This window comes from Dipodomys spectabilis, unplaced genomic scaffold (assembly GCF_019054845.1).
Source record: "Dipodomys spectabilis isolate Male_0828 unplaced genomic scaffold, ASM1905484v1 ptg000089l, whole genome shotgun sequence".
Classification (NCBI taxonomy): domain Eukaryota; kingdom Metazoa; phylum Chordata; class Mammalia; order Rodentia; family Heteromyidae; genus Dipodomys; species Dipodomys spectabilis.
This window is the reverse complement of record NW_024870766.1, coordinates 410,393-424,551: the sequence shown is the minus strand read 5'-3', so window position 1 is coordinate 424,551 and position 14,159 is coordinate 410,393. Positions and strand designations below refer to the sequence as shown.

The following is a 14,159-nucleotide window of genomic DNA, read 5'->3' as shown; positions in this document are numbered from 1 at the left end:
ATCTTAGACAACATCTTTATCACATCTGCAAATTCTCTTCTGCCAGGTAGTTAAATAATGCACTCATGTACTATGATTAGGACTTGGAATTTTTAGAATGTTATTTGGTTTACTGCATTATTATAAAGAAACTTAGAACATATGCATATGAGACAGAATCAGAGATGTCTCTAGCCATGTAGTTCATCATAATACAATCTGAAAACAAGCAAAGGGTAGTTTCAATTGTCCTACTGGACAATTGTGCTTTCTTCATACATAGAAGACTCTACAGTAGTGAAGTTTAAGAATAAATCATAGACACCCAAAATAGACTGATTTACTTTTAGATATATAACAGTGAAAAAAGAAAGTCTGAAAAGGACTCTTACACAATCACATTTTAGCAAAGTTCAGAACAAGCTTCCATGAAAAGATTCATTGTTCAGCAATGCAAATAAAAGGGTTCTTTTTGAAGACCAGAGGACAACAAAAACAGAATATCTACCATAAGGATTACTTCTGGCAGACAACACAGACATATTAGCTACACAGGTAGCTTAAATGATGGTGGTGGTATACAAACCCACACCACTTGATGAGTTTTGAGTGTCTATTTTATTATTTTACTGTAGCACTTACATATCTGTTATTATATGATGTATTTAATATATATTATACCTATATATCATATATAAAGTTTTTACATAATACAAAAGTCTTGGTCAGGCATAGTGTTACATGATGGTACTCAGGAGGGAGGAAGATTATTATGAGTTCAAAGCCAGCCTGGGATATATACTGAGATTTTGTCGCAAAGATAAAAGAAAAAAAATCTTTAAAAATATAATGTATTCTGTAATCCTAGCTACTCAGGAGGCTGAGATCTGAGGATCGCAGTTTGAGTCCATCCCAGGAGATAGGAAAGACTCCTATCTCCAATAAACTACTCAGAGAAAGCCAGAAGAGTCTCAAGTGGTAGAGTGCTAAGTCTTGAGCACAGAGAGCTCAGGACAGCATCCAGGCCCTGAGTTCAAGCTCCAGGACTGACATAAAAAAAGGTTGGCAAAAGTGAAGAAAAAAGTTGTAGAATTTGGGAAGCTAGCTTAATTTTTAGCAGTATTGAAAGGGTCATCAAGCACCAGTGATGAGGGAGGTCACCAGGCATACTGGTAGTTCTGTAAGTTCTATAAGTGGTTGTTCCTTTTTCTTACCTTTCTTCTCAAAGGTAGACTAGGTCTTCAATGAGTGTAGAGGAGTAATCAGGATGTCAATAGAGCATGAGACTAAATAGATCAGAGGAGAGGACAGTCAAATGAGTCCTGACTTCATTCTGGCTTTAAAGACTTGAAAGCCATTTCCCACAAAACAGGCTTGTCTAGAAGCATAGACCCATCGAATGACATACTTTACCTGCCTGATCCTTGTCCTGAATTCCTTTTCCTCACCTTCTACCTGCTTATTGTCCTTCTCTGACCTTTTGAACACTTTTTTTGGTGGACTCCCACACACTGCCCAACTTACTTTTTTTGTTCTCAGGGAAACCCACCCTTCCTATTATAGCGGGTTACTAGGACCCTCCCAGACATCAGGTCTTGCCAATCTGCCTGTCTACCCATTCCCATACTAAGCCAGAATAGTAGAGATAGGAGCCAAAAGATTAAGCATGAGAAAGAATTTTAGGCTATGTGGGTTTTTTCATAATGCCAAAGAGCCATTTCTTTGCTTCTACTGGTCCATTGACTTTTTAAAGTACTTATTAGCTAGTGTTAAGTACAGGATTATAACTTAAATAAAATTTCACCCTGTCACATTTACCTATATCCATAATGAAAATAAATGCCATGTAGCAAATGTTTCACTTTGTGTTATAAACTAATGAAGTATTTGACCATATCCCCACTAGAAATAATGACAAATTCTTGCTTAGCTTTGTGAAAATCCTTTGGATTCTGAATAACTATTCAATTTCAAAGTTTAGTTGTGGCTTTTAAGAGCTTTCAATTTATGGAATGATTGCTCCCTGAAAATACCAGTTTCTGAGTGCGTGTGTGTGTGTGTGTGTGTGTGCTGGTCCTGGAACTCAAGGCCTGGGCACTGTTCCTGAGCTTCTTATGCTCAAGGCTTGAACCACAGCTCCACTTTCAACTTTTTCTTAGTTTATTGGGGATCTCAGGGACCTTCTTGCTTGGGCTGGCTTTGAACCATGATCTTCAGAACTCAGCTTCCTGAGTAGCTAGGATTGCAGGCATGAGCCACCTGTGCCTGACAAAATGTCAAATTTTTGGTGAACAGTTCTTAGTTAGGTTATCCTCAATTATGGTCAGCCATTTGTTTTGTAATCCTAAGTAAGTACATTGAGATAGTGTAGCCAGTCCCAATTTAGGGGACTACAAACTTCAAGACACCCACAGGCACATATAGAGACATTTATCTTTGTTTTGTTCTATTTTGTTATTTCTTTATTTCATGTTTTTAGTTATTGACTTGTATCTTGATATTTATTTATTTTCATTTTAATTTTATTGTCAAGGTGATGTACATAGGGGTTACAGTTACATAAATAAGGTAGTGAGTACATTTCTTGTCAACTTGTTACCCCCTCCCTCATTTGTCTCCCACTTTCTCTCCCCGCCAAACCCCCTGCAAGTTGTACGGATCATTTCCTATTTTGTCTTGTGAGTATCACTGTGGCATTGGTTCCCCACTTTGTTCTTTGTCTCAGCATTTTGTTGTTCCCCTTTCCCTCTCTAATTCAGATCAATGTGTATACAATACCCAGGGTACCAACATCAAACTCCATAACAACAGGGGATAAATCACAAGGGGAGGGGAACACAAAAGAAAAAAGAAAATCACATACATTAAAAACAACAACAACAATAAAGAAAAACCTCTTGTGTCCATGTCTTGGAGTTCATTTCTCTTAGCATCATCTTATATGGCCATAGCTATTGAGCTATTATGCTCATCTGCTAGGACTATCCTAGACCTATACTAATTATTACATATGAAGGAAACCTTAGAGCTTATGTTTCTTTCTTTTTTTTCAGGTAAGGGGTAGGTTTATTCAGTAGACCTGCTGGGACCAGGCAAGGTTGGCATTCCATGCGGCTGGCAAAAGAGCTGGGAAAGAGCTGAGAAAGAGCTAGAAAAGAGAGGAAAGAGCTAGAAAAGAGAGCATCTGGGAAAGGTGGAAAGAGAGAGCTAGGAAAGAGAAGGGAGCTGGGAAAGAGAAGAGAAGGAAAGAGCTGAGAAAGAGCTAGAAAAGAGCAGAGAGAGCAAGCCTATGTTTCTTTGGGTCTGGATTACTTCACTTAATATGATTTTTTCCAAGTCTGTCCATTTCCTTATGAATGGAGCAATGCCATTCTTTCTGATAGAAGCATAGAATTTCATTGTGTGTGCGTGTGTGTATATTATATATATATATTATATATATAATATATATACCACCTTTTGAATGTATATATTGTTAGTGGGGTTTGGGAGCAGGAAGAGATAGAAGATGATCATTATTTAAATCACACTCTTGGTTTCTTATTCCTGTCTACTGATGAAATTAGCTAAACTAGAACCTGATAAAGGAAATGCAGCAACCTTAAATTTCTGAGAGTAAATATGAAAGGTTAGCTTCATTTATAAATATACTCTATTTATGCTTAAGATTTAGCTATCATTTTAACTCATGATTTCTCCAGTTTTTTACTAGATTGAGAATGAAAATAATCTTTCATTTATACAAGAGAAAAAACAATCTAAGGTAGTTTTAAGTTGGTCCCTAACCTTTACTGCACACTTCCTAACAAAATATCATTAAAGAAATACTAATATGTGTCCTCCTGCCTAGAAATTATGAACTAATTGATGTTGAGTGTGCTTAGGCATTGGGATTTAAAGCCTTCTAGGTGTTTCTAATATATAGCTAATCTTGAGGTCTGCTAAGAAGTTTGTCACTACGCTAAACATGTGTTCACAGGTCTTTACTGACTCATCACAACAATCCTGTGAGACACCAGCTCTGTAGATGAGGAAGCCCAGGGCTCAGAGAGGTTAAGTAACTTACCATAACCATGCAGCTTGTAAGCATCTGAAACAGGATTCCAAATTGAGTCCATATGACTTCAAAGCCTATGTATATAACCACAAGTAAGTGAAGAACAGCTGTCACTGAGGGAAAGAACAGAATTAAATATTGATAAGGACCTACTTAGGAACCTCAATTTCCCACTCTAGACCCATTACATTCTTACTTGAAGACACAGCAAAGGCTTACTCTCTAAGACCAACTTGTTTTGGGAACACACTTAAAGTTTCCCCAGTGTGTCCATGAGCCTTATACCGTAGATCTGGAAACTTATGCATAGTACAGTAAGAATAAACATAAACCATGGAAGTAGAGTCCCCAGTTGAAGCCCTTTCTCTACCTGATGTGTATTATTGTGACATTTATCAAGCCAGTTGATTCTTCTGAGTCTCAAGTTTATTTACAAATAAAATGTAAAAATTAAAACCTGCATGGTACAACTGTAGTGATGAATGAAAAATAGCTGGGCGCTGGTGGCTCACGCCTGTAATCCTAGCTACTCAGGAGGCTGAGATCTGAGGATCTCGGTTCAAAGCCAGCCCGGGCAGGAGAGACCGTGAGACTCTTATCTCCAATAAACCACCAGAAAACCGGAAGTGGCGCTGTAGCTCAAGTGGTAGAGTGCTGGCCTTGAGCTGAAGAGCTGAGAGACAGCGCCCAGGCCCAGAGTTCAAGCCCCATGACCGAAAAAAAAAAAGAAAAGGGATAATATCCAACTCATAAGGTGCACAAGAGTATATATAGTACACCTAATACTATAAATTAATGATGGAGCCAGGTGCCAGTGGCTCACACCTGTAATCCTAGCTAATCAGGAGGATTGAGGTTTAAGCCAGCCTGGGCAGGAAACTCCATGAGACTCTTATCTCCAGAAAACCAGAAGTGGCACTATGGCTTAAGTGGTAGAGAGCCTTGAGCTGAAGAGCTCAGAGACGCAGGCCCAGAGTTTAAGCCCCACTACTGAGAAAAAAAATAGATATATGATTATATATGTAATGGCGGTTATTATCAAGTAATCTTCCAGTAGAGTAAGAAATAGCTCTGCCATCAAAAATAACCAGGATACTAACATTGAAAGTTAGTTTTTGAGCCTCAACTCCAAAGGCAAATGGTCCAATTCCTGTTATGTTTGAGACAGTTTCCAGAACTTCAGCCTGGTGCTCATAGTCAGATCCGCCTTCTGTGAGTCTACTCATGCCTTCTCTCCTGACTGTCTCCCAGTGACACTGAAGGTTTTCCTCGTGCAAAGCTAACGTCTATCTAGATTCCTATCTAGATTATCCATAGGGCCCTAAGAATTATATGCTCCCAGTTCGCGAATCTACAGTTTTCTCTTTTCTGGCCTAACGTGCAATACGCATTGCAAACTATATATTTTGACTTCTGCCAAGTAAAAAGTAAAATGCTAATAATGTATTCATTTGTGCATCATAAACTCAACACAATTGATTTAAAAATCAGGGCAAACCCTTCCCGCTTCCTCAGAGAGACCTCAACCTAACCCCAAGCCACAAATGTGGTGGGGACAGAACCAACGGCTATTCCAATTGTTGCATAATCAACATAGATAAAGATGCATAATACTTTTGAGAGATTTTCAAGGTCATTCTTAAAGTGTGTTTCCCTCACAATTGTGGTTCTAAACTATGGCCACAGCCTCAAGACCAAATTACAGGCTTTGGCGGCTGGTTTCAGTCTGGTGGTTACAGCAATGAATTTGGAGTCAGGAATCCTGGAGTCCTAGCCAACTATTTCCTGGATAACCACATGCAAGTTAGCTGCCCTTGTCTCAGTTTTTCTATCAATCAAATGGGGCAATTTCTCCTCCCTTCCATCTACATCAAAGGAATAGGTTAGGACAATTAATTACCCCAAGCCACAGTAAATTTGGAACTTCCTATGCAGTAACAATGCATTTGTCAGCTTTTTCCTTCAAAGTATATATATTTAATCTAGGGCTTATTTTAGGCTTTGGATACTGAATGTCATGACTAGAGGTTCCTTTGGGTTTCTTCAGGGTTTCTAGCCACATACCCAGCTCTTGGTCCTGGCTGATGGAAAGAGGTACATCTTCCAAACATTCAACCAAAAGACCTAGACTCAAGCCAATAGAGCATTATTGCTAAATCACACAGGGTGATTTCTTAGTCCCATTTGCCCAGGCTTCCCCATAAAGTAAGAACCTAATGCCATTTGAAAAATAGGACAAATATAGTTTGCTATTCACAGATGAACGATGTCTTGTAAAATATTTTATTTTAATCTCCTCTTCATGTCCTAGTATAAGATGAATAGCTTTGTCTGCCATTCTTCTGTCATTTAAGGTTCTAAATGAATCTCTTTAGATTCCATATTTGCAGTGATATATTAATATTGAGAAATTCTATTATCTTTTTCCATACAAGGTTTAATATATCTAATGGAGATGGGAACCCACCTTCAAATACTACTTCATAGAAACTTTAAGAAATAACTTTAAGTTCGAGTTACCATGGCTAGTAGAAGTGATATCCATTGAGGCAAAACATTGTTCAGCTAGCAGATATATTTTAAAACTTTAAACAAGTTATTATGTTGCTGATTTTTTATCTTTTTAGTATTGTTTTTATGATGTCATTTTGAATGGAAATATAAACTTTGGACAGGGGTAAAATATTCAAATGTTGCCACATACTGTAGGTTATGAATACATTAAATTTTGTTTCATAGGATGACTTACTAACAACTTAAATAGGAAAAGGAAGAGAGGAAGGAAGAATGAAAGGAGGGAAGGAAGGAAGAGACAAAAGAAGGAAGAAACAAAAAATGTAATACTGAAGATTGTAGCCAATTACAGTCCACAACTTTAAATAGTTAAATGCTGAATATGGAAGTTTAATTCACTTTGAACTCATGTGGTTACAGGTTCATCATAACAGTTTCTGGTCTTTGGCACTTTGGGTGAGCCCCTCTGTATTTCGGTGATTGAGGGTTCTAATTGTCACAGGTTAAGTTAGGTTTCCCTCCTTTGTCTTTTAACCAAAAAAGACTATGTTGAAATCCTTGCTCAAACAATGAGATGTACGAGACATTACGTTGAAAAATGAACTTTACAACTTTGGCGGGGGGGGGGGGGGGGGGGGGAAGGAGGGCAGGGATTGTAAGGTAAACAAAGGAGGAGGCAACAATGCTTGATAAGAAATGTACTCATTACCTTGCTCATGTAATTATAACCCCTCTGTACGGTATTTTCACAATAAAAAACATATATATATATATATATATATATAAATATATATAAAGAAATACTTGCTCAACAATGCCTCAGATGGGGATATTATTTAGAAATGGGTCTTCACAAATGTAATTGTTGAAAATGAAGTCAAATTGGAGTAGAGTGAGTCCCTGATCCAATAGGACTGGTGTCATTATAATATAGCCACGTAAGACAGAACAAATACCACATGACAATGAAGGCAAGGTTAGAATTTGCTGGGGAAAAAAAAGAATAGCAAGGATAGCCAAGAAACTACTAGTAGCTAGGAAGAGACAAGGGAAGATTCTCTTATAGGTTTTGAAAGATCAGCATCCTAGACACTTGGTATTGTACTTCACGTGTCTAGATCTATGAGACAATGAATTGATTAGAGTACCCAAGCCGTAGTACTGTGTTCTGGCAACCCTGAAACCAAAAACACCAATGATTAAATTGAAGTGTTGGGAGTCCGAAAACCTCATCCAAATATATTTTCATTATCCTACATCAGCATTAACAAACTGCAAACAGCCAGATGACAAATATTTTAGACTATATATGTCACACAGTTTCTGTCATAAATTGCAATTCTAGTAGTTAAAAGCTGCCATGGATAATAAAATGTGGCTTGTGTTCCATTAAATTTTTTATGGACACTGAAATTTGAATTTCATATAATTTTTTCTGATCACAAGTGTTTTCTTTGTTTTTGTTTTTTATTTTGTCAATTGTAGGGATTTAACTCAGCACCTGGGTACTGTTCCTAAGCCTCTTTGAGCTCAAGGCTAACACTCTACCACTTGAGTCACAGTACCACTTCTGGTTTTTGAGTGGCTAATTGGAGATAAGAGGCTCATGGAGACTATTCTATCTGGGCTGGCTTTAAACTGTGGTCCTCAGATCCTCTTGAATAGCTAGGATTACAGGTGTGAACCACTGGTGCAGGCTTATAAAATATTTTTTAGAAGTTTTCCACCACGTTAAAAAGTATTCAAAGTATTCTTTACTCCCAGACTATATGAAAAGACAGAATTTGCTCTGCAGTCTGCACTTTGTTGAAAAAATTTTCAAGCTACTGTTATAATTTAGATGCATTTTATGAAGTATCCTTTTGCTGAGACAATGTATCCTCTTACTCAAGACACATGGCCATGTGGCCTGACTCATTGTGAGTGATAATTGTAGGGAATAATAAATGAAAATAATTTTGTATAAGACCATCTGAAATCACTTTTCCAAATGTATATAGGATTAGCACTCTTTATGTTTTGTGTTATTTTCTCTCTTTAGCCCTCCAAGTTATTTTTCGAACTCTGTCTAAAAATCCCTACTGTGTATGTACTAGACATGTGAGTACAAATATGTATACATGTTTATATATATGTACATACAATAACTGAATTATATGAATAATTCAGTTTTAGTCTTAAACTACTTCTTGGCCCTAGAGTAAATACTGTATTGTATAAATCTAATTTATTCTTGTTTTACCACTCAATGAAAAAGAAAGTAGGGAAAAACAAACCTGTTGATAGCAAAGGTGATTAAGTTCCTTATGCAAGTATATTGATGGATGGTAGAGAAGAGAAGAAAGGATCTAGATACTACCGGCAAGATGGAGTTTGCTGTAATCAAATTCAAAACCATCTGGATCTCGTCTTTTGTGACCTAGGCATTTGTGTTTAAGTTAAACCTTTTGTATCGTCACCTGAAAGATCACAGACTAAAATTTTAACCTGCAGCATTGCTTCAGCAGGCACAGAGGAACAGTAAAGGTTAAGTCAATGAAATTATTAAAATGGCAGAACAGGATTTGAGGGCTTAACCTGCAAGAATGCCATTGTGCTTGGCACAAGGAAAGCATACAAGATGCCTGATATAAAATATCCAGCAATCTGCTTCATGTTACTTTCTAATGAATGTCAGTGGGAAAGTGTGTTTAGAACTAAAATATAGGGGAGGAAGTCCTGTAGATTGCCATATATAGGAATGCATCCAGGAAAATGTCAATTCAGTGCAACCACTCTAAGAGTCAGCCTTCATTTCTGCATTGATTAAGCCACACATGCTATATTTTTCAGGATGAACTTACTCAAGCTAACTGAATAAGAATAGCAAGCCTCACAGCTATTTTGCAGCTAGATAAATTAAGACACCTTGAATAAACAACCTTCTCTCAAATGTGTTAAAATTGGAAGTCAGCAATAAGATTCAAGTCCAGCTTTGGTGCTTTTTATTTACCTTTACTGGGATAACTGGATTGTAGGTTTTAATTTTGGTTGTGTTGTTTTAATAATGGTCTTAGTAGAAACTGCCTCACTTCCAAAGCTTTAATAAAATTATGGAACTCTCACTTCCTCTTACTGGAACTGTTTTTACCTATTTAATTTAGTTTGCCTGACATTTATTAGGAATGTTACCAGGTGAAAATTTTGAATAAAGACAGCCCATACCCGGGAGGACATTGGGTTTTAATGAAATTCTCTGTGAGTGAGTGAGTGTGTGTGTGTGTGTGAGTCCCCTCAAAGCAGATAATTTCACTTAAGTGAACTCGAGGAGTAAGCTAAAGATATTGGCCACAATGGTGGATGATGGGAGTGATGCATTAGACTTATAACCCAACTCATGGAATTGAAAACCTTTTACAAAACTACCTTAATTTAAAAAAAAGATATTTAGTACAATGAAAAGCTAGAGGAGGAGCACTGACTCCAAATCTTTGGTCCTTAAAAGTTTCCAAGAAAGCCCGGCACCAGTGGCTCACCTGTAATCCTAGCTATTCAGGAGGCTGAGGATCACGGTTCAAAGCCAGCCAGGGTAGGAAACTACCAGAAAACCGGAAGTGGTGCCTTGGCTCAAGTGGTAGAGTGTTTGCCTTGAGCTGAAGGGCTTAGGGACAGTGCCCAAGCCCAGAGTTCAAACCCACAATCCCTTCCCCCCCCCAAAAAAAAAAGTTTCCAAGAAGTTGAAATAAAGAAGAAAAGTTTTTTTTTCTTGGAGGTATTTCATGGAAGGCAGAAAGCAAACCACATCATACTATGCCTGTTTATGGTGCTCTTCAGGATGTTCTTCAATTCAAGGAAGCCTCCAATTCAAGGATATTCTTAAATGAAAAAAAATGATGTGTCCGGACAATACTTTTAAGATATTTAAGTTCACTGTATAAACTGTACTTGGAAAATGTGTTGCTGCTGTTGTTATTATTATGATGATATCATGTTCCTATCATGGTGTATTGTCCTAGAAATAATTTTAGGAAAAAAAGATTTATTTTAGAAAACTAAAATACTCCTTTTATCCCTAGGCTGGTGACATAATCCAAGCCTGTATTTAGGTCAGTGTTCTCATTGAGTTGTGAGAAACTTGCTGTGACTCTACAGAAGACAAACAAAACCTCAATGGCCTCTCAAGTGGGCCCCTGAAGATTATTTACTGATTTCCCTACCAGTATTCCTTCTAGGTGGCACACTGCACTTCATCCTGAAGTCACTTACTACAAAGAAAGAACAGTAGTGTGCTGGGTACCAAGATTGGGGCCAACGGCTGGGCCAGCTAGAAGTAGAGCTATGGCTGAAGAGGTAGACTGCCAGCCTTGAGTGAAAAAGCCTAAGGACAGCATTCAGGCCCTGAGTTTAAGCTTCAATACTCACACAAAGAAATCCTCCAGCTTCATTCAATTGAGGTTTTCTCTCCTAGTTTGTTATGCCTTGATTATGGGCACCATCAATGCCTAGATAGTTCCACTATGATTTGAGCACTAGAGTACTGGAGGGTACCTTTGCTTCTTGTACTGCAAGAGGCTAAAGTACCCCAAAACACTTACTTATAAAAGAAAAACAATGAGGGGCTGGATGTGGTTGTATGCACCTGTAATAGCAACTACTCAAGAAGTAGAGATCAACAGGCATCACAGTTTGTAACTGAATTATATCTTTAGTGAGATCCCACTTAAAAAAATTCTCATTGAATCTTTCTTAGTGAGACATTTTAATATATATAATATATATATATATATATATAGTAAAGATACTGTACAGAAGAGTTACAGTTACATGAGTAAGGTTATAGGCACATTTCCTATCAAGCATTGTTACCCCCTCCTTTGTTTTTCCCCTACCATCCCTTCCCTCCCAACCTCCCCAACTCCTCCCTCCCCACCCCCAAAGTTGTAAAGTTCATTTTCAAGTGTCGTGTACATCTCATTATTACAAATGGGTTAACCTTTAAAAATATGGAACACTTCACAAATTTGCATGTCATCTTTGTGCAGGGGCCATGATAATCTTCTCTGCATCATTCCAATTTTAGTGTATGTGCTGCCAAAGCAAGCACTTTAGTGAGATTTTATCTTAATAAATATGTTGGGTATCTAGGATGAGTCTACAATCCCAGTATCAGAAGCATAGGCATGAAGGTAGCTGTATTAGGGTATCCCAGGCAAAAATTCAAAACTCTACCCCAAAAATAATGAAGGCAAAACAGGCTGGGGATGTGCATCAAGTGGTAGAGCACTGGTCTAGCAAGCAGTTTGAACTAAATTGAACCCCAGTGCTGACAGAAAATAAAAGAACAAATTCTATTTAAGCTACCAGACCTCTTCATCACCTCAAATCCAATAATTGGCTTTCAATTATTAAAAATGTTGGAAATTAAATTCAAAAATTGTAACACACATCTAATATTTAGTGCTATGTTACCATTTTTAACAGTCAATCCTTAACACTGGCAAAAACATTGTTCAAATGAACCCAAGAACTTTAATGTCCTACAAGCTATATTTCCTCTGCCTTCAAAGATAAAGACATTCTGGAATGGTAAAGACCTCAAGTACTTCCAATGATCTGTTCAATTTTCCTATGATTGTTTTACATTTACTTTGTGTCCTTTTCTCCCAGTTTAGATTACAATTTATCAGGGTAATGTGCGCTAGCATACACGATGCCTAGTACATGAACACATTTGTTTAAAAAGGAAACTAGACTCACCCTTCCTTTCATTAGAAATCTAACCGTTGTTCTTCCCTTCCTTTACAAAGTTTCCTTTACCATATTAAATCCTCTAGTCTTCCTTTCATGTTACTTTAAGACACTGATCAAAATCTTTTGTTTCTACTTCCCTTCCCCATAAAAGAAAATTAGATTTGTTTTCAGGCTTTAATCCTGCTAAGATAAAGTGAATCAGCTCTGTTTTCATTACTGTCCAGTCAGTTCCATCAATCATGGAAGGGAATCACTAAAAGCAATCAGTGAACAAGGTCAACAGCACTCAGCAGAGGGCCAGCGCCATGGTACTTTAGCAGATCAAAATGAACACTGGTAACAGGATGACAGTGCTTCATGGACTGAGAGGACCAGGATGGCTACTCAGGAAGTGGTCTCTAAATGGGGAGAAGATAAGCAAGGAAAGGGAATTATCTTTATTGCGTAACAAGTCTTCAGTGCTGAGCTTGTTAATGTAACAAAGAGCTAAAAAGTTCACTTGGAGGTTAGGATCATCTTTTCTTGGTACAGTGACTCAGGTTTTAAGACTGTAAGATAAAAAGCCTAAATTTTCACGAATCTTATTCTTCTCCAGCAGTCTGTGCTTTCACACCTGAAAAAGAGGTGCAGAATCCTTCACAGACCTCCTTTACCAGTTGGGCTAAGTTGGTTACAAGCAGTATGTACCAACTCTCCAATTGACTTTACAAAGAATTTATTTGAAGGGAGAAAGTTCTCTTTCTGTCCCTCTGTCTCTGTGTCTCTCTGTGTGTCCTGGGGCTTGAACTCAGGGCCTGATTTTTTTTCCCTAAATTATTATTTGCACAAGGCTACTATTCTACCACAGCTCCACTTACTGCTTTTATATATTTCTTTTGGTAGCTAATTGGAATAAGAGTCATTAACTTTCCTGCCTGGGTGGGCTCTGAATGGCTATCCTCAGATCTCAGCCTCCTGAACAGCTCAGATTACTGGCATGAGTCACCAGTGCCTAGAGAGAATTTTCAATGAGGCTGATAAGCCAGGCTTTAAAAAGATAGGATCCAAGATGCTCTGGTGGGGAAAAGGTCCCAAAACTATTCAGTGGTCTAGGCTAAATGGATTGTGAGTTTTCCTCATTTGCATCCTTCTGCTTAAGACAGACCCAGTAAAAGAGTTCAGTTGGACTGACATTAGTTATGGGGCTTCATTCTCTTGCAGGGCTAGACAGAGGCCTTTAATTTGGGTCCACATTAACACTCCAGAAAAAGGAAGGGTTGAAGCCTAGAATCTGGAAGTGGTAGTGTTAATTACTCCAATGTAAGAGACAATGGTAACAATGCTGTTTAGGAAATGGGCTCATTTACCTTACTCATGTAACTGTAACCCCTCTGTACAGTATTTTTGCAATAAAAAAAACATTAAAAATTCTAGCAAAAAGAAAACAACAGAAACAACAGAAATTGTTTTAATCCTGAGGCCAGGAGTCATATACTTAACTAGCATGAACAATTGTCTCATAGAGCACATGAAGATATTTTTTTGTGTGTAAACTGTCAGACTAGTTTTAGTTAGTGAACAGTACTTGGCGCATGGTATGTATTCAAGAAATGTTTAATGGGTTTCCTTTTTGTCATTTATATCTTCTAATATCTAGCAAATACTCTTTACTCCAAATTGACAAAATATAGTCTAAAACAGAAAGCTCATTGCATTGGCAAGAATGCTATATTGGAATCTTTTCTTATTTCTGCCCAATGTGACCTTGGGAATGGGTCACAACTACTGAGTTTATTTCTTCATCTGTAAAATGAAGTGGTAGAGGCAGATGCTCTTTAAGAACCTGTCCAATTCTATAAGTTGAACATCATGGTCACAAATATATAGATGACAGAGACTC

At 37.7% G+C, this 14,159-nt stretch overlaps 1 non-coding gene across 1 annotated transcript; it reads right to left on the bottom strand.

The window, feature by feature from the left end:
* Positions 1–11,526: 11,526 nt before the first annotated feature.
* Positions 11,527–11,633, bottom strand: LOC122111968. Its single transcript, XR_006148066.1, has one exon. It is a non-coding gene; the product is annotated as a U6 spliceosomal RNA (small nuclear RNA).
* Between the last annotated feature and the right edge of the window lie 2,526 nt (positions 11,634–14,159).